General features: G+C 48.2%; 1 protein-coding gene and 1 non-coding gene across 13 annotated transcripts in view; both read right to left on the bottom strand.

Annotated features, from left to right (window-relative positions):
* The window catches only part of FOXN3 (forkhead box N3), a 432,012-nt gene that overhangs the window by 157,243 nt on the left and 258,555 nt on the right, over window positions 1-16,214 (bottom strand). The window lies entirely within an intron of this gene.
* TRNAW-CCA (transfer RNA tryptophan (anticodon CCA)) lies at window positions 8,535-8,606 on the bottom strand. Its single transcript has one exon. It is a non-coding gene; the product is annotated as a tRNA-Trp (tRNA).

The raw sequence follows: 16,214 nt of genomic DNA, 5'->3' as shown, positions 1-16,214 counted from the left end.
TAGTCTAGGGTGTTTGTTATGTAGCAGAAGCTGAACGATACAAAGATCTCTACAATGCAAACTGCTCAGGAGACCATGGTTCCAAGACTGCGATGCAGATTCAAGAGGCAGCTTTACATGGTGACGCCTGTGGACGCCTAACACAAAGGAGAGCAATAACAGCAATCCTAACGCCTTCTGCAACCCGGCCTTGAGCGGTGACTCAAGGAGCTCACGGGACAAAACTGCCCCCATGCAAGTTTGCTGAATAATGAATGAGCCGGTAAATGAGCACAAGAGGAAGGGGGAGGGAGGGAGGGTTAGTTAAACCCAGACTCAACAGCGACTGACAGCAAGCCTTGGTACCAACTCAGTGATGCGAGATCTGGTGGCGGCCTCGGTCCTCAGTGCTCAGAACTCAGTCCTCAGTGCTCAGACGTGTGCCAGGAGGCAAGGGCCCTGAGAGACTGGGCAGGCACTGACATCTATGTCCTCTCTCCCTATATTCCTTCTACCTCAGAAGGCCAGGAGGAAACCCAGACATCAGGAGAGGATCTTCCAGGAGCCGCGAGGCAGTAACTGTATCCTCTTAAAGGCACATACCCTGTTAAGTAGCTCAAAATGTCACTCCAGAGAAAGGAAAACTTCCACGGGAGGTAGATACTAAGGGTCCCGTAGGAAGACCTCACTGTTACGATTGCCTCTGGGAGGCGCACCCATCCTGACACTTCTGTGCCTGTCTCTGTGGGATCAGAAACGGTGGTAAAGCAAGAGTTTGGTCACTTTGCTTAAACACCTTGGTGTGTCTCTTTTCCCACCTGAGTCCTCTGCACAAAGTGTCACTATTTGCCCCATGTTCCTCTCATACTCTGTTTAATTGACTGTTGTTCAGTCGCTCAGTCGTGTCCAACTCTTTGCAACCCAAAGGACTGCAGCACGCCAGGCCTCCCTGTCCATCACCAACTCCCAGAGCTTACTCAAACTCATGTCCATCAAGTCAGTGATGCCATCCAACTGTCTCATCCTCTCTCGCCCCCTTCTCCTCCTGCCCTCAGTCTTTCCCAGCATCAGGGTCTTTTCCAATGAGATTAGAACATCTTCTATCCCCCAAGCTTCTTTAGAGCACACACCAAGTTTTAACTAACCGTCCTTTCCTCCTCCCCTGCCTCCCATTCTCAGGGATTTGTTCCTTTATTCAGCAATTGATGTTAAGCATAGCCAGGCACACTGTCAGGGAATAGCTCCCAGGCCAGGGGCAGAAGGTCAAGAGATAATGATAAACACTAATCCCAGGACACAGAGTTACAGATGTGGAAAACAAACTCATGGTTACTGGGGTGAGGGGGAGCGAGAGATAGACTGCAGACTGCGGTTGGCATGAACACTGTATGTAAACAGGTAACTGATGAGGACTTAATGTATAGCACGGGGAACTCTACTCCAGTCTGTAATGCCCGACATGGGAACAGAACCTAAAGAAGAGGGGATGCATGCGTGTGTATAACCGACTCACTCCGCTGTGCATGGCATTGTAAACCAACTCAACTCTGACAAAAATTAAAACAGAAACCAAAAACCAAGCACAGCTAATAGTTATGGAAGCCGTCCACCCGCCAGGCACTGCTCTAAGGATTTTACACATACGCTCATTTAAACCTGGACCAACCCATCTGCATGCTCATACACCAACAAGGACAGAACGCACGCACAGAGAGTGTGTACCCTGCCCGTGGCAGCAGCCAGGCGGCGGCAGAGCTGACGGCACAAATCTACACCCCAACCGCTTTGCCGCACCACCGCCCACAAAAGCGCCCTGGAACGCTGACCCGAGGCATTTGCGTTTTATTTCAATGGTGAAAGTAACGCGGCTGGGGTTTAAGATGAAGGCTGGAGTGGAGATTAGAGACAGAAAGCCAGGCCAGGGGAGAGGCTCGCTAAGCCCAGGGAGGGGCAGACGCCCCAACCGCAGCAAGGGGGCGAGGGTTCTGGGAAGGCTGGATTCGATCGTGGTGTCTGAACCAAGGTCAGACCCGGAGATGATTCCGAGGTTCGTGACTTTGGATACTGGGCTGAAGGGAGGACCCTACCAAGACAGAAACATTCAAGAGGCAGAACAACAACAACAACAAAAGAGGCAGAACAGGTTTGGAAGGTATGTCAAGGGGCCCCAGTAAAAACAATTTACTCGAGCCAAGAAATAATGATCTTAAGCTGACACTAAAAGACACCCCAAACCCTAGATATCCCCTAGGCTTGAGAACTCCCAGAGCTCAGCATATAGCATAAAAGCTCATGACTATGATTTATTTCAGCAAAGGATGCAAAGTGTACTCAGCAAAGAGAAAAGGCACGTGGGGAAGAGTCTTGGGGAAATCAGGCACAAGCTTGCAGGAGTCTTCTCCCAGGGGTGCCCAAAGTTTTTACTGGGGACTGCTCACATAGGCACCCCCTGCCTGACTCCTACCAAAATTCCAAATTTCTTCCATCATCACACTGTTTATACAGTTTAGTATACATTATTGGTTTGTGGAAACCTCTCAAAATCTAAGTCTTCAGACACCAGCCAAGGGCGAGCCTTATAAGCGAGGCCTTCCTTTTTCCCTTCCTTCCTTCCTTCTTCCTGCTGTACTGGGTCTTCGTTGCTGCCTCCAGGTTCTCTCTGGTTGTGGAGCTTACTTGCCCTGCGGCGTCTGGGATCTTAATTCTCTGACCTGGGATTGAACCCACGTCCCCTGCACTGGAAGGCAGATCCTTAACCACTAGACCTCCAGGGAAGTCCGTAAGCAAGGCTTTCTAAGAAGAGGCCAGATAGGTTAAGTTTTTCTGTTCAAGAGGATGACAAATATTTGAGATTTGTACAGGCAATGTTTTATTCAGACACTAGGGAATTCTTGAACAATGTTCAGATTACAAAGCTTACGCCAGCCTTCTCCTCAGACCTGAATGTAACACCCAAGACAAAGAGCAGACGCAGACCGCCGGGCGGGCGAGCAGGTCCCAAGGCTGCCTCCAGCCCCCTTACTGTCCAGCTGGGGCGCGGGCTCGGAGACCACACTCTGCATTTCATTATCAAGAAAAGCAAACACAAGGTCGGCTGCAGAATCAGACACAATTAAAACTTTAATTAACTGAAACCCAGGTAGCCCCCATCGTCAAATAAAAACATTTGCAGGCAGAGGGGAAAGCAGAGGAGAGAGATTATTTCCCTTTGAAGGGAAAGGGGCAAGCCAGACGCTCCGGTCAGGGGTTCATTCAAAGCAATCACTTCCTGAGGCTTCTCCAGGGTGGACACACATTTTACATCAATAGTTACACGCAGAATGCTGAAGGGCAGAATGCCACATCCTCCAAGGCATGAAGTATTTGTCTGGCATTTTCTAACTACTGGCAGAAAATAGATACAGAGATAAGTTTTTAACAATGGAAATTCAAACACAAGGCATGGTAGTTAAGGTCTGTAACCAAGAGGCCCAGGTTTCCCACACTCTGCATTAACTTGGGTTCTGGGGTGTGAAGGATCTCTCCAACGGTTCCTTCCACATCGCCCAGACACTGCTCCCCTCACTGGAGATGGGAAACTCTGTGACTGAGCTGATCCCCAATCATCACGCAAGAATTGGACCCAAGGGACCTCCCTGGAGGTCCGGTGGTTAAGAAGCGGAGGGCAAGGAGTCAATTCCTGGTCAGGGAACCAAGATTCTGCACGGTGCAGCCAAAAATTAAAATAAAATAACAAAGCATCCTTAAAAAAAAAAAAAAAAAAAAACAGATGCCAGACCAGGTATTATCAGCAGGGGGACAAATCCCTCATGGTTCTCCCTGCTCACACCCAGTTCAGTTCAGTCGCTCAGTCGTGTCCAACTCTTTGCAACCCCACGGGCTGCAGCACGCCAGGCCTCCCTGTCCATCACCAACTCCCGGAGTTTACTCAAACCCATGTCCATCGAGTCGGTGATGCCATCCAACCATCTCATCCTCTGTCATCCCCTCCTCCTCCCACCTTCACTCTTTCCCAGCATCACGGTCTTTTCTAAGGAGTCGTCAGCTCTTCGCATCAGGTGGCCAGAGTACTGGAGTTTCAGCTCACACCCAGGGGCACAGGAAAGCCTGCTCTCCCAGTAACAAGGAGCTGCCTCACCTCAGTGAACATTCCAGGTGAAGCAGGAAGGCCGACGGTGTGAGGAGGAAGACGCTGACTAAGATTCAGGCGCCTGGGCCAAGAGCCATGCGAAACACACACCAGGATGCATCCGAGGCAAAAAGACTTTCAAGCATTAGGAGAACAGCTGTGACAGCTATAAAACCCACCACGAGGGTGAGGAGCACTCTGGCTTCACTCCGTCCGAGTCCCAACCAAACCTGCTGAGTTCTAGGAATGACCTCACTCACAGGGGAGCTGGGACTGAGGCGCAAAGATCCTTCTTCTCCGAGTTCAAGACAGAGAAACTGCCTTCTGATCACACTACCCGCCCACTCCCCAGACTCTGGTTTCAGGACCCACAGGTCAAGCACAAGCTCGCTTTCAAGGGAAGCTGTCTCTGTATGCTCTCAATAGAACGGGCGTTCAGTTTTGTTCGTTTGGAATGTTTTTAAATTAAATTTAATATAATTTAAAGCTGTATTTTAATTTTATATTACAATATAGTAATATATCTAAAAATTAGTATTTTTATTTCCATTCCTGACCTTAGCCAAAAACGAAAAAGAAAAAACCAAGGAGCCCAGTAAGTACAAATATAGGTCACTGACTCCAGTATCTGAAGAACCCCAGGACATCGATCTACAACTCCAAAGCCTAAACTGGATTGTCTCGCTGCCTTGAAGAAAACCGATAAACTAGTTCCGGAACAAAAGTAAGGAGCTTTTAGCTCCTACCGTCTCACTGCAAAGCCTCTTACCCACTTCCGACTCTCCTGGCCCCGAGACTGCGGCCTCTCGGGGTAATCTGGGGGCGGCGCAGACAGGGTGGAGGCTGCCCTGCCTTCCTGCCCCGCGCCACGGTGTGGGGGGCGGCGTGCCAGAGCTCAGGACCCGTGAGGGCTCAGCTCCTCCAGGGCAACGGCCAATAATCAGCAGGAAGCACTGTCTTTAAATCTCACAACTTGAACAGTCAGGCCTCGTCGTGCCAGAGAAATACCGGATTCTAGAGAAGTGAGACTTGCTTCTCCCATAGAATTAGATGGCCCCATTCACCCCGAACACACAGGCATCAAACACCTACTCTGGGCCGGATGCTCAGTCTGAAGGTGGGGGGAGCCACGCGGTGCAAGACAGAGGTGGTCCCTTCCTCACATAACTTAGAGTTGACACACAGGGCTTTGCGTAAAAGCCGGGCAGACGGGGCTCGGGTCACTCGGGGACACAGTGCCCTGGTCTGCAGCGGGCGTGGAGGGAAGGAAGACAAATAAATACGGGGAACAATGCAGAGGCGTAGCAAAAGATGAAGAGTATTTGGTAAGGGTGAAGGGAGGGGCTAGGAAAGTTGTCAGGAGCCATGAATACAGAAAGCCTCTGGAAGGAGCTGTCAGGGGCAAGGAGGAAGCCAAGCAGGAGGCATCAGAAGCTCCCCTGCTTAGATAGTCACTCATCCACCCGTTCATCCATCCACCCACCCATCATGCATCCATGCATTCTTTCAATCATCTATCCATCCATCCATCCATTCCTTCAATCATCCATTCATCCATCCATTCCTTCAATCATCCATCCATACATCCATCCATTCATTCATCCATCCATCCATTCATCCATCATTCCATCCATTCACTCACTCATCCATCCATCCATCCATTCCTTCAATCATTCAACCATCCATCCATCCATCCATCCATCCATCCATCCATCCATTCATTCCTTCAATCATTCAACCATCCATCCATTCATCCATCCATCCATTCCTTCAATCATCCATTCATCCATCCATTCCTTCAATCATCCACCCACCCATCCACTCCTTCAATCATCCATCTATCCATCTGTCCATTAACTCATCCATCCATTCATTCATTCCTTGGCTCATTAAAAAAATATGTATCTCATGCTGTTTGGGGGTGAGCACTGTTCCAGATCTTGAGGATATAGTGCGAATAAAACAAAGTCCAAGCTGTCAAGGGAACATGTATACAAATAAATGCATATAAGGCAGGTGAGAATAAGAGCTGAGGAGAAAAAGAAAGAAGGGCAACAGAATAGAGAATGGTGGTGTGGGCTGCATGCGTGGGTGTGTACCTGCACTATTTTTGATGGAGCGGCTAGGCAAAGCATCTTTCAGAAGGTGACATCTGAGTAAAGACCCGGAGGAGGAGAGACCAGATGCAATGACATCCACAGGCAGAAGGAAGGAGCTCAGGGGCTACAGAAGGGGGCCGTTCCTGGCGGGGAGCACAGGCAGGCGTGGGGGAGGGCCGGGTGTGCAAACCCTGAACCGAAGCACCAGGGGTCAATGTGGCTGTCATTCACCCGAGCTGTGACCTTGGGTCCGCTTTAGAAACAGGCCAGGAGCACGGGGGCCGGGTGGGGCGCCCCTTCTAGCTCGCTCCCTCAGTTTCCTCACGGTGCCCTTGGCAGCTCCAGTGAAAGTGAAAGGCACTCAGTCGTGTCCAACTCTTTGCGACCCCATGGACTATACAGTCCAGGGAATTCTCCAGGCCAGAACACTGGGCTGGGTAGCCTTTCCTTTCTCTAGGGGGTCTTTCTGACCCAGGGATCCAACCCGGGTCTCCTGCATTGCAGGCGGATTCTTTACCAGCTGATCCACCAGGGAAGGCCCAAGATGCAGCTTAACGTGGTTTTGCAACCTGCCGCCCACATCACAGACCCCTCAGCACATGCTGTGCGTGAGCATTCGAGACTAAAAGACGGCAGAACGAAGCGTCTCCACCCAATCTCCAACTTGGCTGATCTCAGCAATATCCAAGTAACAACCCCAAAGTGAGCTGACCGATAGACAGCAAAGAAACCTGTGACGCTTTCTGCTTTTTCAGTTAGCTAAATCAGTTCCACTACAGAAGAGATGCTATTAGCACTTTCAGAGAGGTGGGGGACATTTCTCTCATTTCACAGAGAAAATGCTATCTATCCTTTTGAAACATTTATCACTAGCCAGGCTGCTAGGAGCATGAAGATAACCATAACCTTAACATAATGATTTGGTTTGAAACATCCAGAAAGTTTGAGAGAGAGAGAGAGAATATACATACCCACATCTTTACCAGTTTAAGGCAAAGTAGTGGGGAAAATAAAGCTACAGCGCGATGAGTGGTAAGATAAAAAGAGAGTTACCTGTTGGGGAGAAAACATGGGAACATAGAGATTAGTAGCATTCAGTCCAGAGTGAAAAGCTATGTAACTTTTTCCTTTGATCTCTCAACCACAGGGAGGCACAGAGACCCACTACATGGGTCCCTGGAGGCCACACGAGGGTGGTCACGAGGCAAAGGGGACAGCAAGAACCCTCTGGCACTCAGGAGCCGGCCGCCCAGCACCAGAGCTGCACGAAAGTCCAGGGGCAACCCTGAGTGGCTCAGACGCCAGCCCCACGTGTCTTAAATCCGAAAGTGCACATGAACCGTCATCGGTGCTGATTCTGACCTGGAAGGTCTGGGGTGACGTCCGAGAGCCTGCGATTCTCATGAGCTCCCAGGAAGTGGACAGACCACTAGTCCCGAAGCAAGGCCCTGGAGATTCACGTCCAATGCGCTAGTCACTCACCATGTGAGGGGTTTACATTCTCATTCAAATGAAATGAAACATTCAGCTCCTCAGTCAATCTGGCCACATCGCCAGCGCTCGACGCCACGCTTGGCTAGACTCTGTGCCTGGGACAGCATGGATCAGAACCTTTCCATCATCACAGACGGTGGGGCTCCCTCCCACCGAGAACAAGTACTTCCTGCACTGAGGCGTTAGCCTCGAACTCAGCACCGTATCGAAGATTCCCTAAAGCACCAAGGGACGGAGGTGATGGGGGCCCTTGATCCCACCGGCCCCATTTCTGCACGAGTAAGAAGTAACCGTTCAGTACAGAGGAGGGTGGAGAAGATACGACGAGAAGGAAAAAGAATCGTAAACGGATATATATATTTCACATCTCATAACCTGCTCCATCGTTCATCACCCACCACCCACTCTGGATGGTGGGTGTCACTGGTCCAGCTTCACAGACCCAGGAACAGACAACAGAAGTTAATCAACCTTGCCGCATGCCGAGAGCGGCTCTATGCGAGGTGTGAGCACCTACCCCACTCTGTCCTCAGGGAGGTGTGAGGTGCACTGGGCATTTCCTGTGCCTTGTGGAGACCAGGCTCAGCCCGGGCCCTGCCAAGTTAGGCCCCGGAGCTGCAATTCTTGAAGACAGGCGTGGTCATGTCAACACTGGAAAAGCGGCGCCATCCAAGACATTATTTGTGGAGACTTAGAGTCACAGAAAGAGAAGTCGCTCAGTCATGTCCTACTCTTTGCGACCCAATAGACTGTAGCCTACCAGGCTCCTCCATCCATGGGATTTTCCAGGCAAGAGTATTGGAGCGGGTTGCCATTTCCTTCTCCAGGAGATCTTCCCAACCCAGGGATTGAACCCGGGTCTCCCGCATTGGAGGCAGACGCTTTACCATCTGAGCCACCAGGGAAGTCTGAGACAGTCACAGAGGCCCTTGGATCCAGAAAGCAATGATCAAAAGCAACACCAGTTAGTATTTATCTCATGCATCTTAACTCACCAACTATTTACCAAACACTTACCATGTACCAGGCAACACTGGTAAAGAGTGAACAAAACTCTGGGTCCCTGCCCTCCCAGAACCGACACCTTTTTCTATAGATGTTCTTGAAAGAAAAGGCCTGTCTTAACATGTGCATATTCTATTAGTTCAGTTCAGTCATTCAGTCATGTCCAACTCTTGCGACCCCATGGACGGCAGCACGCCACACCTCCCTGTCCATCACCTACTCCTGGAGCTTGCTCAAACTCATATCCATTGAGTCAGTGATGCCATCCGACCATCCCATGCTCTGTTGCCCCCTTCTCTTCCCACCTTCAATCTTTCCCAGCATCAGGGTCTTTTCCAGTAAGCCAGCTCTTCGAATCAAGTGGCCAAAGTATTAGATCTTCAGCTGCAGCATCAGTCCTTCCAATGAATATTCAAGATTGATTTCCTTTATGATTGACTGGTTGGATCTCCTTGCAGTCCAAGGGACTCTCAAGAGTCTTCTCTAACACCCCTGTTCAAAAGCATCAATTTTTTGGGGCTCAGCTTTCTTTATAGTCCAACTCTCACATCCATACACGACCACTGGAAAAACCATAGTTATGACTAAATGGACCTTTGGTGGCAAAGTAATGTGTCTGCTTTTTAATATGCTGTCTAGGTTGGTCATAGCCTTTCTTCCAAGGAGCAAGCATCTTTTAATTTCATGGCTGCAATCACCATCTGCAGTCATTTTGGACCCAAAGAAAATAAAGTCTGTCACTGTTTCCATTGTTTTCCCATCTATTTGCCATGAAGTGATGGGACTGGATGTCATGATCTTAGTTTTCTGAATGTTAAGCTTTAAACCAACTTTTTCACTCTCCTCTTTCACTTTTATCAAGAGGCTTTTTAGTTCCTCTTCACTTTCTGCATATCTGGTGGTGGTGTCATCTACATATCTGAGGTTATTGATATTTCTCCCGGCAATCTTGACTCCAGCTTGGGCTTCCTCCAGCCCAGCGTTTCTCATGATGTACTCTGCATATAAGTTAAATAAGCAGGGTGACAATGTACTGCCCTGACATACTCCTTTTCCTATTTGGAACCAGTCTGTTGTTCCATGTCCAGTTCTAACTGTTGCTTCCTGACCTGCATACAGGTTTCTAAGAAGACAGGTCAGGCGGTCTGGTATTCCCATGTCTTTCAGAATTTTCCACAGTTTATTGTGATCCACACAGTCAAACGTTTTAGCATAATCAATGAAGCAGAAGTAGATGTTTTTCTGGAATTCTCTTGCTTTTTTGATGGTCCAGTGGATGTTGGCAATTTGCTCTCTGGTTTCTCTGCCTTTTCTAAATCCAGTTTGAACATTTGGAAGTTCATGGTTCATGTATTGTTGAAGCCCGGCTTGGAAAATTTTGAGCATTACTTTACTAGTGTGTGAGATGAGTGCAATTGTGCGGTAGTTTGAACATTCTTTGGCACTGCCTTTCTTTGGGATTGGAATGAAAACGAACCTTTTCCAGTCCTGTGGCCACTGCTGAGTTTTCCAAATTTGCTGGCATATTGAGTGCAGCACTTTCACAGCATCATCTTTTAAGATTCGAAATAGCTCAGCTGAATTCTATCACCTCTACTAGCTTTGTTCGTAGTGATGCTTCCTAAGACCCACTTGACTTCACATTCCAGGATGTCTAGCTCTAGGTGAGTGATCACACCATCATGGTTATCTGAGTCGTGAAGATCTTTTTTGTACAGTTCTTCTGTGTATTGTCTTGCCACCTCTTCTTAATATCTTCTGCTTCTATTAGGTCCCTACCATTTCTGTCCTTTATTGTGCTCATCTTTGCATGAAATGTTCCCTTGGTATCTCTAATTTTCTTGAAGAGATCTCTAGTCTTTCCCATTCTATTGTTTTCCTCTATTTCTTTGCACTGATCACTGAGGAAGGCTTTCTTATCTCTCCGTGCTATTCTTTGGAACTCTGCATTCAAACGGGTATATCTCTCCTTTTCTCCTTTGCTTTTCGCTTCTCTTCTTTTCTCAGCTATTTGTAAGGCCTCCTCAGACAGCCATTTTGCCTTTTTGCAAAATGCCTCTTTTTCTTGGGGATGGATTTGATCCCTGCCTCCTGACAATGTTATCAACCTCTATCCATAGTTCTTCAGGCCCTCTGTCTATCAGATCTAATCTGTTGAATCTATTTGTCACTTTCACTGTATGATCGTAAGGGATTTGATTTAGGTCATACCTGAACAGTCCAGTGGTTTTCCCTACTTTCTTCAATTTAAGTCTGAATTTGGCAATAAGTAGTTCATGATCTGATCCACAGTCAGCTCCAGGTCTTATTTTTGCTGACTGTATAGAACTTCTTCATCTTTGGCTGCAAAGCATATAATCAATCTCATTTCAGTATTGACCATCTGGTGATGTCCATGTGTAGGGTCGTCTCTTGTGTTGTTGGAAGAGGATGTTTGCCATGACTAGTGCGTTCTCTTCACAAAACTCTGTTAGCCTTTGCCCTGCTTCATATTGTACTCCAAGGCCAAACTTGCCTGTTACTCCAGGTATCTCTTGACTTCCTACTTTTGCATTCCAGTCCCCTATGACGAAAAGGACATCTTTTTGGGTGCTACTTCTAGAAGGTCTTGTAGGTCCTCATAGAACCGTTCAACTTCAGCATTAGTGGGTTGGGGCACAGACTTGCATTACTGTGATACTGAATGATACTGAATATTCACTGATTCTACAATTGCAATGTTCACTTTTGCCATCTCCTGTTTGACCACTTCCAATTTACCTTGATTCATGGACCTAACATTCCAGGATCCTATGCAATATTGTTTTTTACGCCATTGGACTTCACTTCCATCACCAGTCACATCCACCACTGGGCACTGTTTCGCTTTGGTTCAGCCTCCTCATTCCTTCTGAAGCTATTTCTCCACTCTTGTCCAGTAGCATATGGCGCACCTACCTACCTGGGGCATTCATCTTTCAGCGTCATCTCCTTTTGCCTTTTCATATTATTTTGTTTGCACCCTCTGAGCGTTTCTGGAAGGTATGGGGTTTCAGTCTAAATATGGTTTTGCCCCTTCTACCATCTTGCTGGGGCTTCTCCTTTGCCTTTGGATGTGGGTTGTCTTTTCTTGGTCGGAGCCAGCATTCTCCTGCCGATGGTTGTTCAGCGGTTAGTTGCAACTTTGGAGTTCTCGCCGGAGCAGATGAGCACACGTCCTTCCACTCCGCCCTCTTGTTTCTGAGCATTCCCTAATTTCAACTCTCAATTCTTAAGAAAATGCTAAAGAATGAGGAATGAATAAGACCCACGCATATGTTTAATCTCAGGAGTGACACAGCCTTTCATTTGTTTATTTACAGTTAACTTTCTGGCTGCGCTGGGTCCCCGCTGCTGTGCAGGCTTTCTCGAGCTACGGCGCGCAGGGGCTACTCTCTAGCTGCAGTTTTGGGGTTCACACTGCCGCGGCTTCTCCTGTTGCCGAGCACAGGTTCTCGGGCGTGTCAGCTGCAGGAGTTGGGGCTGTGGGCTCAGCGGTTGCAGTTCCCCGGGCTCAGGCACAGGCGGCAGTTGTGGCTGACGGGCTCAGCGGCTCAGGGCCACGCGGGCTCTTCCCAGACCAGGGAACGAACCCGCATCTCCTGCGCTGGCAGGCGGATTCCTCACCACTGGGCCACCAGGGAAGCCCTGCACAGCCTTTTAACTTTGCTGCACGGACCGCCCTAAGAAGGACAATAACCAAACTGAACACTGGCCAGGCTCACTTCCCCATCCACGACGCTCTCGAGCAGCCGGAAAAGTCACCCCGAGTGGCACATACACTTGCAGGCACACTGGACGTGACTCAAAAGTAATGAATTTTCTGATAGAAAATTGATCTCTCTGGTTCCCACAACGCAGGTTCTATCGAGAGAGCAAACAAACAGGGCTGTAATAATTAACTGAAAAGAAAGGAGCTAATTAAATTTTTATACTAGTGTACATAATGGCCAGAAATAGTAAACACTGCTTAAAAAAAAAAAACAAGATTCAGAGCTGTAACACAGCTGAGCTCTCTGTCTCCGCACAAAACCAGGGGCCACCAATCGCTCTTCAGTAGGGACACACAGCTTCAACTTATTTTCTAACCCAAGTAAATGCATAAAGCAGAAAGACTTTAGAGAACGGTGACATGTTTAAGCACTTACCATTTGGTCCAGTTCTACCAACTATTTATGGACTGCTTCCCAGCTCCTGACACTGTGATCTGCCCACTCATTCCACCTACGCTCACCAGTGTCTAATGCACACACAGCTGGCCCTGGGCTGCAGGGTCTTTCCAGGTGGTTAAATACAATCAAGCGTCTGGAAGACGATTACAGTCTTTTAAGAGAAATCACACAAGTACACAAGGACCACAGTTCAGTTCAGTTCAGTTCAGTTGCTCAGTCGTGTCCGAGTCTCCACGACCCCATGAACCGCAGCAAGCCAGGCCTCCCTGTCCATCACAAACTCCCGGAGTTTACTCAAACTCATGCCCATCGAGTCGGTGATGCCATCCAGCCATCTCATCCTCTGTCGTCCCCTTCTCTTCCTGCCCCCGATCCCTCCCAGCATCAGGGTCTTTTCCAATGAGTCAACTCTTCGCATCAGGTGGCCAAAGTACTGGAGTTTCAGCTTCAGCATCAGTCCTTCCAATGAACACCCAGGACTGATCTCTTTAGGATAGACTGGTTGGATCTCCTTGCAGTCCAAGGGACTCTCAAGAGTCTTCTCCAACACCACAGTTCACAAGTATCAATTCTTCAGCACTCAGCTTTCTTCACAGTCCAACTCTCACATCCATACATGACCACTGGGAAAACCATAGCCTTGACCAGACGGAACTTTGTTGGCAAAGTAATGTCTCTGCTTTTTAATATGCTGTCTAGGTTGGTCATAACTTTCCTTCCAAGGAGTAAGCGTCTTTTAATTTCATGGCTGCAGTCACCATCTGCAGTCATTTTGGAGCCCCCCCCCAAAGTAAAATCTGACACTGTTTCCACTGTCTCCCCATCTATTTCCCATGAGGGGATGGGACCAGATGCCATGATCTTAGTTTTCTGAATGTTAAGCTTTAAACCAACTTTTTCACTCTCCTCTTTCACTTTCATCAAGAGGCCTTTTAGTTCCTCTTCACTTTCTGCATATCTGGTGGTGGTGTCATCTGCATATCTGAGGTTATTGATATTTCTCCTGGCAATCTTGATTCCAGCTTGTGCTTCATCCAGCTCAGCATTTCTCATGATGTACTCTGCACATAATTTAAATAAGCAGGGTGACAATATACTGCCCTGACATACTCCTTTTCCTATTTGGAACCGGTCTGTTGTCCCATGTCCAGTTCTAACTGTTGCTTCCTGACCTGCATACAGGTTTCTCAAGAGGCAGGTCAGGTGGTCTGGTATTCCCATCTCCTTCAGAATTTTCCACAGTTTATTGTGATCCACACAGTCGAAGGCTTTGGCGTAATCAGAAAGTGCTGCACTCAATATACCAGCAAATTTGGAAAACTCAGCAGTGGCCACAGGAGTGGAAAAGGTCCGTTTTTATTCCAATCCCTAAGAAAGGCAATCCCAAAGAATGCTCAAACTACCGCACAATTGCACTCATCTCACACGCTAGTAAAGTAATGCTCAAAATTCTCCAAGCCAGGCTTCAGCAATACCTGAACTGAGAACTTCCAGATGTTCAAGCTGGTTTTAGAAAAGGCAGAGGAACCAGAGATCAAATTGTCAATATCTGCTGGATCATCAAAAAAGCAAGAGAGTTCCAGAAAAACATCTATTTCTGCTTTATTGACTACACAAGGACCACACTATAACGCAATATCTGCCAAGTGTCATCCAGGTGATCTAGGGTATTTATTCTGATGTGTGGTGAGAGTTCAAAATGTGGTTTCTTGGAGAAAGTGAGATTTTACCTGCAAGACTACAACTGAAAGGTACATATGCAGAGTTGTTCTGGAGAAAGAAAAGGATGCTCTGAATATTTCTCTCCCGTTACATATGCCGAGAGATATTATCCTTGACTGGGTATCCCTTGCTGGGAGCTTGGCTACAGCACCTTTGAGCTGACCAACCCTGGAATGCTGGAGATGAAGCTTATACGAACTAGAAATGACAGGTGTGGAGACAAGGCTTAAACTGGACAGGAAACGTATCAACAGCTTCAGATGCATGGGTACCCGGCATCTAGGCACTCCCCCACCCTCCTCCAAAAACAACCTGTGGAAAGAAGCCTTCTGAAATTGGTGGGTCTGTTTAGAGATAGCATCTTGCCTATGGAGCTTCAAGGCAAGACTTGTGTCTTGATCTTTCGGACTTCTGGTTTACCCCTTGTGTGGTGCCTCTAATGCTGAAAGGCCTCTGAGCTCACCAGACTAGTGCAAGTCTCCCCACCAGGCACAAGTGAGCAGGGAACCCACCGTAAAAACACACAACAGAGCCTCCTCACAAAGGCTGGCTGATCGCGAGGGTTCTAGCTCTAAAACATAAGAGTATTTAATAATTCTAATACAACTATTACTATAATAAGCATGAACTGCTGGAGTCAGAATGAACCTCAGAGATGATCCAGCCTATATACACCACTTTACAAATCCAGGAAATGAGAACCAGAAGGAGGAAGTGACTTCGGAAAGGGTGCACAGACCACCGTCAACATTTTTAAAAAAGCCAGGTCTCCAGACTCCCAGAACAGCGCTCTTGCAGAGTACATTCTTGTACCTTCCAAAATAATCATCACCACTGTTCTCCAGACTTGGGAAGAGCTTCAAAACAGGCAGGAAGCTTAAACCGTTGCACTTCACACAGGTCACAGAAGGCAATTCTCATGTTGCGGTAGACTGAGGGTAAGTCCACCTTTCAGACTACAGGGTGGCAGGAAAGCAGAGTAGTCATCAGAGCGTCATGAGAAACTTGCAGAAAGTGTGGCCTGGGGGAGCTCCAGGAGCAGTGGGTGACTGATTAACGCAACATCCCAGCTCACCCAGCCCAGGGCGAGGAAATGGATGTTTTGCTTTATGAAAGATGGAAACTGGGAATCCATCTGGGCTCTGCAACAGGGAAAGAAACCTTGAAGAATTCCATGGTCCCAAACAACCACCCCCGGAGGTGAGTTCAGCAGATGAACTGGCCACATCAGGGCTGTTTAACGAGAAGAAGGGCAGGTCTCATCCTCCACTTAGACGTGGAGGGAGAAAGACAAGGAGAGGGAGAAACTCACGTGCTCACACTGCTCGGCCGCGCGACTGGCAGAGGCAGGTACGACTCAGTCCCCGGCTCAGTCAGTCACTCGGTCGTGTCCGAGTCTTTGCCACCCCACGGACTGCAGCTCGCCCGGCCTCCCTGTCCATCACCAACTCCCGGAGCTTGCTCAAACTCAGTCCGCAAATCATAACCAAATACCCACCACAGTGCAAGCCTATGACGTGGGTAATGGATTCAGCTGAGCCCACTGCTAACCCGACACCAATGCTCGGTATGAATGTCTCAATTGGTAACCCTGGT

Source organism: Dama dama, chromosome 12 (assembly GCF_033118175.1).
Source record: "Dama dama isolate Ldn47 chromosome 12, ASM3311817v1, whole genome shotgun sequence".
Taxonomy (NCBI): Eukaryota; Metazoa; Chordata; class Mammalia; order Artiodactyla; family Cervidae; genus Dama; species Dama dama.
The sequence above is the reverse complement of the archived record's forward strand: the minus strand, read 5'-3'. Positions and strand labels throughout refer to the sequence as shown.